A 17,410-nucleotide genomic window follows, 5' to 3' on the forward strand; every position below is an offset into this window, starting at 1 on the left:
CCCGGGATAAAGTGTTCATAACCAACACAGAATCAAGAGCTAATGGGACGGATATGAGTACCGAGACCATGTGCAGTTACAGCGTATGCCCCCTACCTTACCTTCTACTGTGGCTTGGCTCTTTCGATTCTACATGGATGGAGTCGCTATTTCTGATTCTTCTACTGCATCTTCCTCTATCGAACACTACGTCTTCCATCAATGATTCCCTCTCCTTCAGGTCTTTCCCTCTTAGTTTTTTTTTATCCTGTAACGTTAATAAAGGGTTCCTAAAACATATTAGACAATAGCATTCACTCGTTTCCTAAGTTTGGTGGTGGCTGGCCAGCTGTTGCGGGACTGCGTGTCTTGTGCCTGGAAGTTTGTCCAAGTCAACGTGGCTGTCAAAGAAAAGCTGACAGTTGGCTTCCGCCCCTCGGGAAAGAGATAATGAATGGCTGGACGAGGCTAGTTCCATCCTGGTGGCTCCGAGGACAATGCTTGGGCCTGTCAGTGTGCGCCCTTCGCCTCGCATGCTGAATAGAGAGCTTTCGTGAACATGGGAGGAGGAGATTGTACGTGTGCACTCTAATGAATGTAATATTCCTCAGTGAAATAATTTCGCGTGGTTCTTGATATCTATAATTTCCAACGGAGTATAGATAGATGTGTGCGCCGTAAACACCATGAATTACCGCGGACCGAGTGACTTTTGTGAGCATCCTAATAACAGTAATTTCATATCGAACGGGTTTTTAGACTTTTTACGAAGAAAGTTCCTTAAATAGATAAAAAAATGATTGTTTGATTAGAAATAACCGGAATTTGTTAGAGAGAGAGAGAGAGAGAGAGAGAGAGAGAGAGAGAGAGAGAGAGAGATTATCCTCGTCAATAATGCGTCTGATTGCTCATAACGCAAGAGTTCACAAGCATAAAGGCGCGATTAGCAAGAATGTGTTACCGTTGTCACTTGTCAGGGGTGTGTGACCACGTGTGTGTGTGTGTGTGTGTGTGTGTGGAGTGCCCCGCGGCTTGCATGTCCTACCCTCGAGCCTCTCCCATACGCCCTACCATCCTGCCATCGCGCTCCCCGTCTGCACATCCTCCTCAGTCTTCTGCAAGGATGACTTTCGCGAGACACTGACGGTTAGCACATTGAAAGTCTGCCCCCCCCCCCCCAGGTTGACCACCCTCGGCGCGCCTTCCTGTTGCCCTTCCCCTCCTTCCTTCCTTCCCTCCTTCCCACCCTTCCTCCGTCCCTTTCTTCCCGTGCTGTTGTGTAAAGCGTTAAGGATGCGTATTATAAGGATGCTACCGAGGGGAGGGGGGGCTTGTACGTGTGGTAATTCTTATGCAGCACGGTAGTCCGCGGCGTCAGGATATGTTTTGTGATCACGGTCAAGGGTTCTTAGTTGTGTGAGATGTAAAGTATAGAGAAAGTTTTTTTTGCAAAGCTTTCATAGGTATTTTAACATTCATCTTATTGTTTTCGAGAGTTACATTTCAACAGGGAGTACATAACTCTAAAGGCAGAATCGATAAACATAAGTATACAAAAAAGTGATGTTAACATAACCCACGAAGCATTTACCTATAGTAGATATCTTCAATAGTGGTGATTCTCAAATTATTCATGTTAATATTTTGTGCTACACTGAATACTACAGGTTCGCGTCCACTCCCATAGTGATGCAGTAAAACCCAGTGTCGCTTTACGGTAACAGTGTTGGACGGCGCAATGCATTATGTGAACTCAAATTGGTGAGAGGTTGTGTATGAGGCGTTTGAGCTACTGAAGTAATAGGTGCGTTCAATAATATCACAGTTATAGGGCCAAAGTTACATATCTGCAAAGTTCGCCAACACCTTTAGCCAACCAGCCAAGCCAAGCCAAGCCATTCAGCGCCAATAACGACCTTCATATTCCACCAGTTTCCGCACCAGGTCAATTACCGCATCCGTATATCATCGCCGGGTATCTTAGGTTCGCCGGACGGTCCCTTCATCACTGGACGACGCCACACCGCCCAGCAGACCCTTTCCGACCCCTCCACCTCCCTCCTCCTCCTCCCTTTCAGTCCCTCCTTGCGTCACCCCATAATACCCTGCCCTGCTCCCACCCTATATTATAACTGGCTGCCACTCATCCCACCCCTTCACCCTACACACACACACACACACACACACACACACACACACACACACACAGACACGCATACACACACACCATCACCACCACCACCACCACCACCATTATCATCATCGCCATAACCACCATCCCATCTCACCACCACCGCCACTCTGTTCCCACACTCTGTACCTCTGCATTCTTCGGGCGTCCCTGTATTGTGGTCCCTCCTCAACACAGCTTCTGGATCTTGTCTGAGTTCGACTACTGAATGTGTTGATGTTGGTGGTGCAGAGCTAATGGCTACTCTTGGTTACTCGAATTGTGGGGGGGGACTAATATTATTGCTATCAAGGTTATTCCAGTAAGATTTTCGGGAGCCGTGAGAGAGAGAGATGGAGAGAGAGAGAAAAAGAACTAAAAATCATATGGCGAATAACACACACACACACACACACACACACACACACACACACACACACACACACACACACACACACACACACACACACACACACACACACACACACACACCATGATGTCAGGAAAATAAAACAAGAGAAAACAGAGAATTCCTTTCCCTTCACTTCGATTTTTTCCAACAAATCGAGTGACCAATTACAGAGACACTAAAACGGTCAGCAGCTCGCCTCGGCTTCACCAGCATCATCAGCAACAAGAAAGGTAAAGCAGGTAGAGAAATTCGTATCAAGAGTGGCAGAATCAGCAATGGTAAAGCGTGTTGAGATACGTAATAGCAACAGTAACAATAGAAAAATTAGTAATGCAAACATTTCTTTTTTTCTTTTCTGTCGTTATGTTTTAGTTAATGGGAGTATCGCGTGTTGGTGACTATTTTTATTTTACACCTCTTTTTGTTATTATTTGTCTCTTATGATATTAAAAACAGTATGAGAGAGAGAGAGAGAGAGAGAGAGAGAGAGAGAGAGAGAGAGAGAGAGAGAGAGAGAGAGAGAGAGAGAGAGAGAGAATTACATCAACAACAACAACATCAGCACTAGTTATAGCAGCACCCGAACCAACCAACAGTAGTAGCGGCAGCGGCGCCATGGAACAGTGTAGCAGCATCGGCGGTAGCAACAGTAGTATGGGGAGCGGCAGCAGCAGAAGCATTAAGGGGACCAACCTGAGTCTTGATTACGGCAAAGCTCCCCGTCCCCGTAATTTCCTTTTCATCCAAGGGGCGTAATTAGAGCGGGACGCGAGGCCCAGTAAAGGGATTTGTGGCGTTAGTCCTGGCGGGGGGAAGGGCGACGAGGGGAAGGAAGGACGCCGGATGAGATGAAGCGAAGAAAGAACAAAGGTGTGGGCGTGGCAGACCAGGAGGAAGAGGCAAGGTATAGTAAATGAGGGCGTTAAAGGACAGGTGGAAATTGTTTAGGCGACAGGAAAGAAAAAAAGTATATACTGATTGGCCTAAACGACAGGTGGACACAACGGTACAGGCTTTAGGGTTGAGAAAGGAGCGATGTAACCTTTATATATAGTGTTATTGTATACAACCGTACAAACTTTGATGCCATAACGTTAGTCAACAACTTGAACTGATGCTATACTTGTTTAGTAAATTTTTTAAAGCACTTGACTCAGCCCAAATACGCACGAGAGGTCTTCGCTCACATCACCCTTGAAAAATAACGATGAACCTTCCTAACCTTTCTCCTGTGTGCCTGGACGCTTCCTGACTGAGGCGTGGCATCTATTTTAGCTTCCCACGGATCCTGGATGCTGACCACAAGCTTTTTACAGTATATATTTCTACTGTGTGCTGAGTAACGTTATCTAGAGAGAAAAAAAAACACCTCATGAATTAAAATGACAAAAGTAGCTCCAATATAATGTTTTCACCACGGCTTGTTCCCCTGGTCGCCTCGCCACAGGTAAGTTACGAGATCCTTTAGCCATGATTGCGAGGCTCCGTTGCATTGCAGCCGCGTACATGGTAAATGCATTCCTGTGTAATCTTACCTAGGCTTTGTTGGCCACATGTCATCTTCCTGTTGCGGCAATATTTATGTGCCTCAGTCTCGGGCTCGGCTCCGCCTAAGCCGTGTTCCAGTGAGTCCCGCTGAAGCTGTTCACAAAACCCGAGGACGGGGCGGTCATCAATCCTGGCCAAACTTTTGTATCCCGGAACCCTGAATGCTAACGAGGCGTCTTCTTGGCTTGCCCGCGGTGCTGCGCCGGCTGCGGACACCTGGCGAGCCGTGCACCGCGATATGGATACACTGTTACATTGTCATCATTAAAAAAAGAATTTGTGAAATATCATCGATAGCATTCGATGAGGAGCGTATTTTACTTTAAAACGACGAGTGCTGCTTCCTCAGGCTCAATTTGACCTACGAGCACTGCGATCGCCAATATGGTGATAATACTGAGTCACAAAGAAAAGTGATAATAGTAATTGAAGCAAATATGTGCCGTTGTGAGGAGAGCAGAGAAAATAAGCAATGACGTGCCTATGCCAGTAATTGCGTGTGGCTGTAACAAGTTACAAAACGTGAACAGATAAGTGAGAAAAAAGTATTAATTAATGTATTACGATGGTTAAAAAAAAGACTCAGATTTCGTTGGTTAATAAAAGAATACAGAGACATTCCATTAAAGTTAAATGCAAACAATACAATCTTTTCCATAATGCCACACTCAGGTGACTCAATCCCATAGCAGATTCGCTGGGGAGGGGGGCAGCAGGCGGCGGCGGTGGGGGAGACGGATATACATTGTAGGGGTCGTTACACTCAATGATTAAAACAAAACGGAAAGATTAAAAAAATGAGGAGGATGGACGCCAGCAGCTTGGGGCGTTCTGTACTCCTGAGTTTCATCAGTGTAAACAAGAGAGAGGATGCAAAACCACATCTCCCTCCCACCTTTCCTCCCATTCCCATCCTCCCTATCTCCTTCCCATCCACCCGTCTCCCTCCTCTACGCGGGGTAACGTGTGATTTGTGCCATTGTACCTGGGCTGAGGGAGGCTGGGCCGGCAGGTGCAGACCCTCCCTCTCACCTCTCAAGGGTAAAGGAGTGTGTTGCATTGTGGGTGTGTCTGCTGAAGATCTATGGGAATGTTAGCCCCATGCAGGGACACGCGTGGAAGGAGAGAGAAGGTCTAGTAGTCTGGCGTGAGGTATAGAACTTCATAGAGGGATGCCAGGGGAAAGATATGGAATGGAGAGTGTAGTTGGGTATGGGCGGACAGTCTACGCTCTAGGTCTAGGGGGTCTTAGTTCTTACATGCATGATATGAAACGTTGAATAGCGTGTGTCGAATATATAGTTAAGTAGTGTGTTTGTATGTGTGTGTGTGTGTGTGTGTGTGTGTGTGTGTGTGTGTGTGTGTGTGTGTGTGTGTAATTCACCTCTTGGTGTCCTGCGGGTCTCTCGAGACAGCCAGCCGTTCCCCTACGGAAGAGCACAGAGTTCATAGTACCGATCTTTGGGTAGGACCACTCACACAACACACCGCGACAACGAGGTCACAACTCCTCTCCTTACGTCGTGTGTGTGTGTGTGTGTGTGTGTGTGTGTGTGTGTGTGTGTGTGTGTGTGTGTGTGTGTGTGTGTGTGTGTGTGCCCTTAGGACTTGAATAGGAGGCCATGTCGTCCAGCGCTTACAACTTGGTACGACAAGTAGTTTGCCTCCCTTCCTCTCTACCTTTCTAGAATCTGACGGCACCATCTAATCGCTCTCAGAACTTTATCTATCATATGCACCGTTTTGTTTTCACAGTATTTGATAAATGAATTACCTTTTTTAATCAACATGAGGTAAAAAGCGGTGTAAACATTTACATCCACATGCCAAGATTCGCTCCTGGACCAGACAGTCCACGTGCAGCCTACTCAGCTGCTCACCCTCCTTTAACGGACTGGTCAATAAATGGATACCTGGGGAAACATGGGGAAGGTAGACTGTGCTAACCCGGATCTCACACTGGCCCTGTGCTCCGGGCTAATGCATTTTTACCCACCGCAGGCTCAAAGACTAAGGTGACTGAGATAAACGCCGACGCTACGCGCTGCTATAAAGTATGCTTCCTACTTTACGCACACACACACACACACACACACACACACACACACACACGGTGATGGTAGTATTGAAAGTAAGGGTTCATTTCAAGTTTGTTCAATACTTTGGCGGAACAATTTGGAACATGTGTAGGTGGAAGGGTGGAAGGGTTGGGCTGCGGCCGGGCGAGGCGGTGGGCCAGGAGCCAAGTAGACAAGTCTGTAGCAGCGGCAGCGCCAGGCACTTCCCCTTTAAAGCTTTAGCACCGGCATGTGGGCCTCCCAGCGCGGCCCTTGGCGTCCAACCTCATAAGACATCCCGAAGAAGATTACGGACGGGGAAAGCCGGATAAGCGCAAATTCCTCATAAGAAACGGTAAAGATCTGGCACCAAACCAAATTAGGCCTCCAGAGTGAGGGGGGATTGGGAACACTGTTTGAATGACGGGAGGCGGCGCAGACAGACCCGCCTAACCCAGTAACAATGCACCATCAGGCTGTGTTGTTTCGTTGTACCACCCTTCAGACCGAACGCCACACGGGACCAGCGGGGAAAAGTTGTGAGTTTTAAGCACACAGTAATTGGATATGTCAGATTCCAAGGTTTTAATTTTGATTTATAATTAAGACAAAAGAATGGGGTATACTTCATTAGATGCGTGGACGTGAGAGAGAGAGAGAGAGAGAGAGAGAGAGAGAGAGAGAGAGAGAGAGAGAGTATGGGGGTTAGGGTGTTGGGAGGGGGGCAGTGTGGCAGGGGAAGGGAGGGACTTGCAGTACAGTGTGTGTCTAGCATCCCCAAGCGCGACTGTTATTGGTATTTATCCCTTATCTAGCATTTAATATCTGCCCATTTTTTCTTGTTCTTTATCTCTTTTGACATTCTTAGATTCTGCCGCCGCCTTTTCGTAAGTGTTCTCATAATTTTCGGAGTGTTCCATTTTATGCTTACTTTTTATGTTTTTATCTTGTTTTCTTTGACCATTTTTTTCTTCCTTCTTTCTTTCTTCTTATTCCTCCTCTTCTTCCTTTTCTTTTTTCTTCTTTTTTTTACTTCTGCTCCTTCTTCTTTTCTAATCGTTCTTGTTCTTGTTCTTGCTCTTGTTCTTTCTCTTCATCTTTTCTCTTTTTCTTCTTCTTCTTCTTCTTCTTCTCTATTTTCATTATCATAACTATCATTATTATTATCATTACTATTAATTAACATCATTCTTACCACCATTATATTTCCCCTCAGCATCCCCCGCCGTTCCCTTCATCCCCTCCGCCGTTCGCAAGGTCCGCCACGCCCGCCGCTCCTCCACCGCCTCCCTCCCGCCGTTCTTAATCTTGTTTACGGGCGGCAAGAAACACGCTCACAGGAAAAAATGGAACGAACGAAATTGCCGCCGCCTGGTTTGCCGGTGGCGGGCAGTAATGAGTTAAGGCGCCTCTCGGGACCTGCCTCAGCTTTGGTCGTGGGGGAGAAAAATCAATTGCAGTCCTTATATGAGTAAACTTCCTGGGCAGCGTTGTGAGGCGGCGGGTGTGGTCACGGCCTCAGCAGCTCCCTCCCTCTCCTCCTTCCTTCCGTCCTCGCCATTGTACAGGTGTTAAAAGTGATGCAATGTCTGATTACCAACTCTCGAACTCTTAAAAAAACGTCTTTAACACGTTTCTCCCATACAAAAACACCCGCAACACGTTTCTCCCACACAAAAACACCCCAACACGTTTCTCCCACACAAAAACACCCCAACACGTTTCTCCCACACAAAAACACCCCAACACGTTTCTCCCACACAAAAACACCCGCAACACGTTTCTCCCACACAAAAACACCCGCAACACGTTTCTCCCACACAAAAACACCCGCAACACATTTCTCCCACACAAAAACACCCGCAACACGTTTCTCCCACACAAAAACACCCGCAACACGTTTCTCCCACACAAAAACACCCGCAACACGTTTCTCCCACACAAAAACGCCCGCAACACGTTTCTCCCACACAAAAACACCCGCAACACGTTTCTCCCACACAAAAACACCCGCAACACGTTTCTCCCACACAAAAACACCCGCAACACGTTTCTCCCACACAAAAACACCCGCAACACATTTCTCCCATACAAAAACACCCCAACACATTTCTCCCATACAAAAACACCCGCAACACATTTCTCCCATACAAAAACACCCGCAACACATTTCTCCCATACAAAAACACCCGCAACACATTTCTCCCATACAAAAACACCCGCAACACATTTCTCCCATACAAAAACACCCCAACACATTTCTCCCATACAAAAAACGTCCGCAACACATTTCTCCCATACAAAAACACCCCAACACATTTCTCCCATACAAAAACGCCCGCAACACATTTCTCTCCCATACAAAAACGCCCGAAACACATTATTTCTCCCATACATAAAACGCCTGCAACACATTTCTCCCATACAAAAACGTCCGCAACACATTTCTCCCATACAAATACACCCGCAACACATTTCTCCCATACAAAAACGTCCGCAACACATTTCTCCCATACAAAAACACCCCCAACACATTTCTCCCATACAAATACACCCACAACATATTTCTCCCATACAAAAACGTCCGCAACACATTATTTCTCCCATACATAAATCGCCCGCAACACATTTCTCCCATACAAAAACGTCCGCAACACATTATTTATCCCATACATAAATCGCCTGCAACACATTTCTCCCATACAAAAACGTCCGCAACACATTTCTCCCATACAAAAAAACCCGCAACACATTTCTCCCATACAAAAACACCCGCAACACATTTCTCCCATACAAAAACGTCCGCAACACATTTCTCCCATACAAAAACACCCCAACACATTTCTCCCATACAAAAAACGTCCGCAACACATTTCTCCCATACAAATACACCCGCAACATATTTCTCCCATACAAAAACGTCCGCAACACATTTCTCCCATACAAAAAAACCCGCAACACATTATTTCTCCCATACATAAATCGCCCGCAACACATTTCTCCCATACAAAAACGTCCGCAACACATTATTTCTCCCATACATAAATCGCCCGCAACACATTTCTCCCATACAAAAACGTCCGCAACACATTTCTCCCATACAAAAAAACCCGCAACACATTTCTCCCATACAAAAACACCCCAACACATTTCTCCCATACAAAAACACCCGCAACACATTTCTCCCATACAAAAACGTCCGCAACACATTTCTCCCATACAAAAACACCCCAACACATTTCTCCCATACAAAAACACCCCAATACATTTCTCCCATACAAAAACGTCCGCAACACATTTCTCCCATACAAAAAAACCCGCAACACATTTCTCCCATACAAAAACGTCCGCAACACATTTCTCCCATACAAAAAAACCCGCAACACATTTCTCCCATACAAAAACGTCCGCAACACATTTCTCCCATACAAAAAAACCCGCAACACATTTCTCCCATACAAAAACACCCCAATACATTTCTCCCATACAAAAACGTCCGCAACACATTTCTCCCATACAAAAACACCCCAATACATTTCTCCCATACAAAAACGTCCGCAACACATTTCTCCCATACAAAAAAACCCGCAACACATTTCTCCCATACAAAAACGTCCGCAACACATTTCTCCCATACAAAAACACTCCAACACATTTCTCCCATACAAAAACGTCCGCAACACATTTCTCCCATACAAAAAAACCCGCAACACATTTCTCCCATACAAAAACACCCCAATACATTTCTCCCATACAAAAAACGTCCGCAACACATTTCTACCATACAAAAACACCCCCAACACATTTCTCCCATACAAAAACTCCCGCAACACACTGTCTCCATACAAAAAGAAAGACAACAACAGAAGAGAACAACCAGGTCTAATTCCATAGGCGTAGGCATGGAAAAAACTTTTAATTGATAACTTTTTTTTTTCATGGTGTCAAGGGAACCACAATTTTTGCCTTGAAAGACGATGCGTACGGAATCTTTTAAGTGGAATTAATTAGAGACGAAATGAGTCTGAACAGTTTCATCTTGGCTAGAAAAAAAAAAAAAAAAAAAAAAAAAGTTTCGTCGTTGAATGGGCTAATGCAGTTACGCCCTGTGTAAGAGAAATAGTCATTGGAAGACGGTAAGGGAATAAATAGAAGAAAATGAAAGTTGATGTGTTTTCGTTACCGGCCTGAGACTTGGGCACATATGGGTGATCGAACTTAAAAGAATGTCCCTCGCTTTTTTTTTCCCGTCAAGTGTTAACATGAGCAGTGCGCGGCTGTCACGGGTTGAGTGTCCTCTGGCAGACCGGCGGCAGGGCAGGAAGGGAAGAAAGGGTGATTGAGGGATTCGCTTCGCCGGTGACGGAGTGCTGAGTCATCTTGTCAGGTGGGGCAAGAGAGAGAATGCTGGACGGCGTAAAGGAAAGAGATAAAATGAGAACTATAAAAGATGATGGCGAATGAAGAAGCTTACTGGAAAGGGGAAGATAGAAATTCACATCAATAGAGGTGGAGGAGTCTGGAAGAACGAGTGAGGAGCTAGAGAGGGCAAAGCAGGAGACAGGAAGGGAACAATCGGGAACTGCCTGCTTGAGGAGGACAAGAAGGGACCGCTTCCTCCCCTCCCACCTGCCTGCTCCCCGACCTGCCGCGGCCGGGAGGGGGGCGGGAGAGGTAAGTGGTGTTGCGCAACAGCACGACATTCCGTTCTGAGGTTGTGTTCGCTGCGGAGAAGATTGTTTATAGCGTGCGTATTTTTTTTCTCTCTCTCTCTCTCTCTCTCTCTCTCTCTCTCTCTCTCTCTCTCTCTCTCTCTCTCTCGCACGGATGTCGCAGCTACAGGAGCGCTGACATGACGGTACTGTTTATTTTGTCCACTCGTTTTCGCTGACTCACACAAAAAATATTCCAGCGCTCTTTTTTTTTCTGTGTCTGTTGAGGTTGCACAATGATTATATGAACGCGATTTTTTCTTGGCCGTAATGTACATAGATGGAACGTTGTGTGTGGTGTGAGGGGCTGCGGGGCTGCCTGTGGTCTTGGTTAGGGAGAAGGGAGTGAGGAGGCCTGACGCGAGGAGGTGCTGGAGTGGCTTTCATCGGCGCTGAGTCTGTCGCGTATGAAAGGCAATGGATAAGTTAAGGTTTTCATGTATTTTACACAGCCTTGAGGTCCCCAGCAGAGCGTGGCCTCAGACTCCTCGTTGCGTCACGTCAGTCATACAACAATGGTGCTGTCAGGAGCCCGTGACCAGGGTGCGAACTTGAAACTTAATTTGTTTATGTTCTCGCGCCCTGGGACCTCACCGCAGAGTCGCCAGCCGCCGCATGTCTTTACCGCTACAACACTGCGTATGTTTACCTTCCCCCTGCACCAACCGAGATCGTCCTGCACCAACTCTCCTTAAACCTTTGTCGCCTCCCTTCCCATGCTGCGTGCTGTTGAACGTAATAACGCCCTTGTGCCTTGTTAGACCTCCCCTCTAATTGATTAACCCTTCACTTAGAACTCTCCATTCGATACGTACGTTACATGATTCCTTTCGGTGAGAAGTTTCGCAGGCGGAGAGAGGAGGAACGGTCGGGGTGAAGGTGACCTCGCGCCTCTCTTAATTCACAAACCTTTTGTCTCAAGGCTGTACAGGTGAAGGTGGCGCCCTCAGCTCCAGGGGTACGCACCTACACCCTGCAGCTGCCTCCTCCTGCTATAGTCTACTCTGCTCTTCCTGTTGTAGAAGTAGTAGTAGTAGTGGTAGTTGTTGTTGTTGTTGCCATTGCCACTACTACTACAACTACTACTACTACTACTACCACTACTACTACTACTACTACTACTACTACTACTACTACTACTACTATTACAACAATAATAATAAAGCTGCTACTAATGCTACCATCATTTTTACTACCACCACTAAAGCTGCTTCTGGTGCCCTCAATCACAGCACATGCCGAGTTGGAACAGGAGCAAAGGCCGGGCTGCCTTTCGGTGGCCGTTGCAACATCTGGTGACACTGTTATAAAGGATCGACGTATTGGTAATCATTCGGGAACTGCTTTGTATTCTTCTCTTTTGCGTCATTCATCTCAACAAGTTTGTCCCCGTTCTGAAGAAAGGAGCTGTTTGTATGCGTTTGCTGTCTCGCCATTGTCAGGATCTTTTTGCTAGACTCAGACTTCCTTCGACTTCGCAGGAGGTGATATTGATCCTCTGTATTGCAACTCGCTCATGGCGCTGCCAAAACACATGAGCAAGCGTCTGTTTAAGTGTATACCAGTCCACATCCTGCAACTATTGTGTGTGAAGAGTATGATTTTCACAACGTAATAATATTCTTGAGGTTTTCCTGTTGAGTAAAATGGAATTCCCAAATGACCATCCCTCCCTCCCTCCACCCTTCCCGCCCCGCCGTGCGCCAGCCCTGCTCGCTCGCCTGCCTCCTCCTCCTTCTGCCATACAAGCGAGTTCCGCCATGGAGTAAGGGATTATATAAAAGCGAGAGACCAAGGTGAATGACCCCCTTCCCGGGCACCCTCTGGCGGCCACCACGGAGGACGCACGCACTTGACAACAAGCACCACCCCCTTGCCCAGTCTTTGTGCTGACGTCACACCCCTCCTTCCTCCACGCCGTCACCCACCCCTATCCAGAGCTCCCTGCCGCCTCGCACCAGCCAGTGCTGCCATCTCGCCCGCCACACCAAAACTGAAAGCTGCGAGGCACACATTTCAGGTCCCCCCCCAGTCCCCCCTCTCTCTCTCTCTCTCTCTCTCTCTCTCTCTCTCTCTCTCTCTCTGTTCGCCTGTTGTGGCGTCTCACGACCCAAGATTTACATCGATCTACAGTTTTCTTGGCTAATGTTACACACACACACACACACACACACACACACACGCACACACACGTAGCTCCATAGTGCAGTGGTTAGCACGTTCGCCTCAACCCATTAGTCCCGAGTTCGATTTCCAGGCGGGGTGGAAATGGATGAACAGCCTAATAGAATCATTATCCTTTATCCACCAGCAGTGAATGAGTTCCGGGTGTCAGTTGGGGTTTGTGTCCCGCCTACCGGGTGTGTGTGTGTGTGGGTTGAGGTTCCATCAAATCTATAGATCCGTCACTTGAGCTCTAAGCTCGTTCGTGTGTGTGTGTGTGTGCGTGTGTGAGGGGGGGTACCCTACTGACTGGCGATCGCGATTCTAGCGTTTGATCAAATAACGGTGAATGAAATGACACACACACACACACACACACACACACACACACACACACACACAGAGTAGCAAGTCTGTCCAGAGACAGCAGCAGCAGCACCGCAACCACCACCAGCAGTGTGGGCCGCTTCCCGCCGCTGAGAGGCAGGCTGGCTGTGTTCGGCCTCGGAACAGACGCTTGGCGGTCGTTTACATCACATCCATCACACGGGTCCTTCCCTTCGACACTTTTTGCTTGCCACAAGCAGAACGAAACCTGTCATTTTCTGCGTGTGCCTCCCTCCTCGCCGGCGGGGGGCACCGCTACATGGCTGCCTTCATGTTACTAGTCAAGTCTGCAATTTTCAGAAAGATAATCATAGATGCTGGAACATACCTAACTGAAAGAGACTTTTTACTTTCCGGCCTCGGGTGACAGCCTGGCTCGCGGCTCGGCGGGGCGGCAGTGGGTCGTGGCTCCCAGACACAGGTGCAGTGCTTGGCGGTGCCTACCATGTTAACAGAAAGCTATGCATTGTTTGTTCATGGCAAATAGGGCATCCTGGGGTGCACTGTTACCTCTCTCATGGGGAAAAATAGAACAAATAACAGTAAGCTGAAAATGTGCTTCTTGAAAGACGAATGACAAACTAATCACATGTATTGCAAACCTGGAACAACTCATCACGTTCCTCTTAGTGGTTCAGGATCAGAGGCGCATGATGTTCCCTTTATACAGTTTGCTGAAACAGTTATTTATTTTTTTATTTTTTCATCCACAAGAAAGTGCATCTCCCCATTCCCGCTCTCCACATTTTTCCTGCGATGCATGGGTTGTTCTTCCAGTGGTTCCCACCTATATATTGTGTCTGGCTGGCTTTGGGCTCTGATCCTCCGAGGGACAATGTTGTTGCTATTTTCGCATATCTGTAACACTATCATCACCATCATTATCATCACCATCATCATTATCATCAACAACAACGTCACCTTTTTTTTCTCGTTTTGCAAATTTGAACTTGTGTATTTTATTTTTATTTTTTTACGTCAACACCTATAGAGCGGGTAGGCTTGCTTGATGGGCCTGGATGGTAGTCGGCCCCAGCCCGTCATGGCGTAGGCAAATGTTTATAGTGGCGCCATCTTCTGTCCTGCTTGTTAAAAACCGTCCCTTTTTTCAGACAATACTCATCTTCCTTCTTTATTTGATGGAATTCCTGTGGCTGCCTCGGTTTGACTGTTCATTACGCAATCCCTTCCTTGCCTCGCACTCGTCAGTCCCTCCAGGAAAATACCACGTCGTCCACGCTGCCGGCACCCCCCTCCCCCTGGTTGGCCCGACCCCTCTGCCAAGACCCAGGGCGGCCACGCATGATTATGGGTTTAGCACACCGCTCTTTCAGCTCACATTCATAAGCAAGTTACTTATGCACGCTGATCACCGCAGGGGGTTCGGTCCTATATACACGCATACTTCTTTGAAATGGAGGATATGGAGCTGCATACAACTGATCGTTTTTCGACCTAATGGCTAAGATCGAAGTGTTTATAGAGAGGTGACTGCCGGCAGATGGCGTCAACTAAGTAATGTGAGATGAGCTGAAATGTTCCTATAGAGGGGTGGGGGGGGTGGGGGGGCTAGGGGGAAGGGAGAATTCTGAGGCGATACTGACTAAAAATATCAAGTATACGGAAAAAGTCTGTCCTAACTTTCCGCCCCTCTTGTCATGAGTGATAATATAAGGCACACGTTCCCACAAGACACCACCACCACAAGACTGCTGCCAGTTCCCATCTTTTCTAAGGTTAGGTTAGTTTTTCGAGGTTAAAGAAAGTGCATTGCTATTCCAGAGTACAATTATTATTCGTCACTGCTGAAGATGATAATAGATAGATAGATACAGATAGGTAGGTATAGATGGAGAGAGAGGTAGAGGGAGACAGAAGAAAAGAAAGAAGCACAGAAAGAAAGAGAATACCATTATGACTAAACAAAACCCTACTGTCAGCGAATTAAGTCTTACACTACGCTACGCCTTATCAACGACATCTACTGAAAAAAAAAAAAAAAGAGAGAAAACCATTATGACGGCATGCAACAAACAAAACCCCGCAGCCAACGAATTAAGTCTTACGCTACGCTACCCCTTATCAACGACATCTACCGGCTCTTAATCCCTCGTTGCCTCCATCTACGCCGGCCATTACCGAGTCATCCCCAGGGTTCCTCCGCTCAGGGTTGCTGTTACTCCTCGTCCTAAAGTAGCCACAATTAACAGCGTGGAGGAGATGGCACCGATACATAGGAAGCCTCTTTAAACAGTAGCTTCCCGCATCATTCCGGCACCTCTGGGAGTCTACGCTTCAAAGCTCGTCCACACGCAGGTCAGTCAGCCCAGGTATGTGCACCTCACCACGCATCCAATGGAACTCCCTAAGAATTCCTGGAAGCAAATTATCCACACAGCCCAGGGTCTTTCACCGGAGGCTGGGGAGGAGGTCTGGGAAAGGCGAGGGGAGGCTGGAGGAGGCCAGGAGAGGGACTGGGGGAGTATAGGTGCATGGGGCAGGTGATTGGGGTAGTACTTTGCCCTTGAAATGGCTGCAAAGATGGGAGAGAGAGAGAGAGAGAGAGAGAGAGAGAGAGAGAGAGAGAGAGAGAGAGAGAGAGAGAGAGAGAGAGAGAGTGTGTGTGTGTGTGTGTGTGTGTGTACGGAGCGCTCCTACCCAATATAACTTTTCGGCCGTGCACACGAATTTACATGAAACTTTGCGGAAATTGTTTGACGTCTTTGAAATTGGAAACTGGCCAAGTAAAGCGACGAAGACTATGCAAGGAGCGTTTTGTAACTTAGGATCGTGAAAGGGATCGTTATCGCGTGGGTTTATAACGCGTCTTGGTGGTTTTCACCCAAAAGGATATTTTTTTTAATGGAAAATAAATTTTATTTGAAAAACTGTAAACATCTTAAAGTTCGTTCATTCTCGATACATCAGCTAGCCACTCCCCCTTCCCAACAGCCTGGCTTATCGGTATCCTTTAAGATAAATGATGACCTCTCAAACACCCGCGGGATATAAGAATGCTGTAACACCTCTACATTTGTAATTATTTTCTTACTTTTATAAATAATACTGTCACATTCCCCTGCTGGACATCTAATACATGTCTATTATCAGGCTGACTCGCTTTGAATCTAAAAACCTAAGCTACCTCAGGTTTTAGGTTCGTAGTTTGTCATAGCATGATAACAGACGTTTTTTTTGTTTAAATTACCTATAGAAGGATATTTGAAATTATCATTTATATGTAAAAAAATCATTTCCTTAGCAATTGCAATCACAGAAAAGGTCCTTTGTCTTGGCCACATATACCCGAAGCATAACATTCTCGCCTGTGTGAACGTGACCATGGTGAGGAGAATATCAATAGCCTACTCATTCTTATTTAACATTGCAACTGTATACCTGGCATCCCAATCGTGCCTAGACTATACTAATTAGGCGTAGAAGTGTAAGGCAAGAGCTGTGTTGCTCTCTGCAAAGGAAGTTTCATGTATGAACGGTGTGTATTTAGATTTGCACTTGTGGTTATGTAGCTTTCTTTATCAAGGATTCCGTGTATGATAATTTTCTAATATACAAGTTATTTCAGAAAATCGTGACGGTGTCTGGGGCGCCGAGCGGCTAATGAAGGGATTATCAGCACACCTGAGCCTCGTCCTGCATGTAGAGAAGGAAACGCACCCCATCACACACACACACACACACACACACACAGAGAACACCTCAACAACGGTCTACACTCCCGCCTGACACCGAGAGTGGTTTTTGAGGGAGTCGCCACTAATTGACTGATTATATATCATTAAGTGTCGTTTAGTGCACTCATCGCAGGGGCTCCGAGGCCACGCTGAGGGCCAGGACAGGGCCGCCCCATAGCCACGGCCAGAAGATTACACGTGGCTGCAGGAAGAATGCAATTATCTCCTTGTTTACATGCTCCGTGTTTGACGGTCCGCCCGCGTGTCCCCGAAAGTCAGCCAGACAG

General features: G+C 46.9%; 1 protein-coding gene across 1 annotated transcript in view; it reads right to left on the minus strand.

Annotated features, from left to right (window-relative positions):
* Positions 1 to 17,410, minus strand: part of LOC127005905 (microspherule protein 1-like) — a 74,726-nt gene that overhangs the window by 16,318 nt on the left and 40,998 nt on the right. The window lies entirely within an intron of this gene.

The sequence above is a fragment of the Eriocheir sinensis genome, chromosome 3 (assembly GCF_024679095.1).
Source record: "Eriocheir sinensis breed Jianghai 21 chromosome 3, ASM2467909v1, whole genome shotgun sequence".
NCBI lineage: Eukaryota > Metazoa > Arthropoda > Malacostraca > Decapoda > Varunidae > Eriocheir > Eriocheir sinensis.